Source organism: Phoenix dactylifera, chromosome 8, assembly GCF_051530095.1.
Source record: "Phoenix dactylifera cultivar Ajwa chromosome 8, Ajwa_hap1_PhDact_Kaust_v1.1, whole genome shotgun sequence".
In the NCBI taxonomy this organism is placed as follows: domain Eukaryota; kingdom Viridiplantae; phylum Streptophyta; class Magnoliopsida; order Arecales; family Arecaceae; genus Phoenix; species Phoenix dactylifera.
Window position 1 is genome coordinate 16131338 of NC_143197.1, and position 3937 is coordinate 16135274.

Consider the following 3937-nt stretch of genomic DNA (forward strand, 5'->3'; position numbering starts at 1 on the left):
CTATTCTGTAGTCTTTCGTGCGGTTTTGGAGTTTGGATTTATTGTCGACAAAATATCGGAGGATCACTTTCTGTCATTTCATCCCAAGCATGCATGTTCAACCGCAGGTAAAATGCTTCTTTCACCGGACGGAGTCAAAAAAAATAATGCCTCCTTTTTTTTTCTCGTAATATGCCGCATTCTCTTTAAAATTTTGGAAAGTAATGAAATTATTCTTTTCATTTGGCTTTATGCATTTTTAAAATCCCAATATCATAATCAATCGTCTCAAAAATATTACATACTTATAATAATTAATATAATCATGATTATAGAGTATTAAATTATATAATAATAATAATATAGTTTATACACATGCGTATCAACACTACAAAAAAAAGATATCTTCCGACACTTTTCTTGGTCTTTACCGACGCTTTTAAGCATCGGTAGATTTCCAGCCCACGCCCCCCAAGCGTGGGTAAGACGTTAGGCAGGTGGGCGTGGGCTCGGTTTAGGCCGACGCATCAAGAAAGCGTCGACGATCTATGCCGACGCTTTTAAGCGTCGTTCATCATCGAGCTAACCGATGCTTAAAAGCGTCGGCGAACTTGGACCGACGTTAGTGCCTGTTGGTCTAGGCCGACGCTATAAAGCGTCGTTAAAGCCGTGCCAGTTTTCGTACCACTTGTTTTTTCCGATGCTTAAAAGCGTCGGCAATAGAATTTTTTTTTTTTGTAAAAGTAATTTTTAATACTCTGTATACATTAAATTCTAACAAAACAAATATATTAAATCACATATATAACAAAATACACGTCACAAACAAGAACTTTGATTACATTCATATTATCATATTTGATTACATTGTACTTCAAAAACATTCTAAAAACATATATCTCAAATTCCTAAGTACACAATCTACGATATGTATCAAGGATCGGCGGCATTATCATCTCTACGAGTAGATGAAATATCATCAACCTACAAGAAAAAAAATATTTTAGAAACTAAAAATACGAAAGTCATCACGCTCATACAAGAATACATTATAATTACATAAAATATTCAAATAGATTTAGTTATGTACCGGAGGAGCAAATCTCTGTAAAAAGGATGAAATATGGTCAAACTGATCCTGCAAAGATTGTATCTTCAACTCTTGGCTCTGCTTCAACTCCGCCATATCAGTCATATGACCAGACCTCATCTCCTCTATCCTTGTCTCATATGACTGCTTTATCTGTGCCATCTCTGTCTTCAAACTACAAACCTCTGCAGTGCTAGTACCTTGTCTGGCATCTTGGGTATATCGGCTCACTGCAGATAGCTGAGTGGGGGTAACTCCGACACCGTAACCCCTCATGCGACCATAACGTTCTGGGCCCATCAATTTGGCATAGACCTGAGCCTCGACGCGACTGGCCGCGTCGGATGATGATGACTCCCCGACGCGCTCTGAAATAAGATTTGTAGCTCTTTCCTATATCTCTCTAAAAAAAAACAGTCACATTAATATTTTAAAAGAAATAAAATTAATAAAAAAATTATGATCAAATAAAAAAATGAATACATACAACTATATCTCTCGACTCGTTCCGGACAAAACTGCCATCTCGGTGAGTGTGGGTCATCTTATAAAACTCTACCTCACCAGGCTCCCTTCCATGCTCTACTATCTACACATACGGAAAGTATATTGGCAAACTATATATCATGATACGTGCTATATGTTAGTAGAGTTTTAAATAGTTTTAAAAGAACTTACAATTCATTTCTACGTCTCGCATAACTCTTTGAGCCTGAAGTATGAGGAACTGCTTGAGATGCTCGTGCAGCTCTACCAATATTAGAATATGTCTGCCAAAATAAAAGCACACAATATAATATGATTCAATGTATATATTTGCAATCTATATTAATAATAAAGATAATATAAGATATTGAAACAATATACGTGACCTGTCCTTTTTCAGAAAACTAGTAGTGAACAAGCTCCCTCCACTGCTGAGGGTATACATCAGGAGGAGTCACACGAGCAACCTCCTCCTCTGTCATACCCTCGCGCTTGAAGTCCGTCTTCAATTTTGCTTTATATTCTTTCCATTTGCGGTTGAGGGACTTTAGTACCCAATCATGGCTCTCTGGAGGGAGTACAAACTTACCCTACAACAAGATACAGAATGTTATAATAATATTAAACCTCAAAAGTAAAATTATGGTAGTAAGCAAATTAACATACAGAAGGTGTCAAATTAAAAAGAACAAATTTAATTCATTACCTGTATGAGTCTAAGAAGCTCAACCTTATACGAAGGAAGCATGTCATTCCACTTCGTATAGTTGAGCGGACACAGCTGACCCTTGCGTGCAACCGATCCTAAAAAGCTTGATAGAAGACTTCCAGCTCTATTGATGGGCTGCCCCAATTCGTTGCATCGGATGATGATCTTCTCACCCGGAGGAAGCTTCCACACATCCTTTGCTTCAGTGGGTCCCCGTCTCGTCCTCACTGTCCCTTGTCCATCTATTCAAATTAAATAAAATGTCTTAAAAAGTTGAAGACAAATATGAACATAAAATATGAACTTTAAATCGAATTACCCTGGATCCGGAGCTCGTCCTCCGGACAATCAGCAGGAGGCTCGCGCTGGATCCTGACTCGTGCTATTGGTGCTCACATGGCTGCTGGGACTGCAGGGACTGCTCAGAAGTAGATTCCACCTGAGAATGCTGGAACTCCACATCTCTAAATCGTCTCCCTCGGGGGCATATTGTTACTTGGTATGCACAAAAAAGAATCAATATTTCATTAAATGATAAATTTATACTAAATAAAGGGCTAATAAAGGGATAAGTTTCAACAGAATACAAGAATTCATTCCTTTATACAATGGGAAAGTGAACATATTCATGTCTCTCAAATAGTAAAATAGACAGGAAAGAAACAGGGGTTACTTTATTTTATATATATAATAAATACATATTCGGCACTGTATAAGTTATATATACAGCATGTCTTAAGCAAATATAATCATGTTAGACATCTATTGATAATCTTGTATATGTTTTCTGTTAGTGAGATCAATGCGCATGCTATACCAAGATCTTATCAGTATGGGCATAACAGGCTAAATTTTCAATAGTTAACTAATCATTAACAACCAAAGGTACAATTTTCAGTAACCTACAGTTATGATAACTTCAAAATTATCTCAAACTTTATAGTGAGAGATTGATATCCATATGCAATTTTATCCAACTCACTGGTAGACATTGGCAAGATTTCTGAATTATAATCATTCCATTGCCAGATACAATTTCCAAGTGCCAAATCCGTAAATTATGCTGGCAGGACAAAGTCCAATCAAGTTCAGCCTAGTCAGGTTTATACATGGTATGCACAAATTCAACAGTACAAGGGCTGGCGGACATGCTAAGAAGCTCTTCTAGCTAAAGATTTGTTCCTGCCATATGCCCCCAACAAATACAAATCCAGCCATCTTATAGCTAAGAAGCTCATTCACTATGCCAGTTTCACATGCAGCATCCTTCCTCATCCTTTAGATGCAACCCTCCAGCCTTCATAAAGGGCAATTTAAAGTCATCTCTTCAGATGATTGAAACAAAAGATGCTATCTTATAATGCTATTTTGTCATTTCTCCACAAAAGGTGCTATTTTGCAATCCAAAGCAACCAGAACTCATCTTAAGGCTGTCAAGCTCGGTGCTTCAATGCAACAATTCAAGTTCATGACGATTTCTGTCGTACATGACCACCAACAGCGTAGCAATAAACCATAAAAAGGCAATGGCAAACATAAGTTTTGACGATTGAAGCAAACCAAAACCGGATGCTATTGGATTTTGATTCACAAATTGTGGTCTTCAACAATGCAAGGACCAAATGTGAGCGAAGCACAACCTAAGCAATGCGTATGTGCTGGTGAACGGGCTT

General features: G+C 37.6%; 1 long non-coding RNA gene across 2 annotated transcripts; it reads right to left on the minus strand.

Annotated features, from left to right (window-relative positions):
• Positions 1–928: 928 nt before the first annotated feature.
• On the minus strand, positions 929–2990 carry LOC148702694 (uncharacterized). 2 transcript variants are annotated; one of them, XR_016396079.1, is made up of 4 exons: positions 2262–2986; positions 1942–2145; positions 1748–1839; positions 929–1658 (listed from the first exon to the last, which is right to left on the minus strand). It is a non-coding gene; the product is annotated as an uncharacterized LOC148702694 (long non-coding RNA). The 2 variants fall into 2 exon arrangements; XR_015967635.2 differs by having other exon boundaries at positions 1748–2145; positions 2262–2990.
• Between the last annotated feature and the right edge of the window lie 947 nt (positions 2991–3937).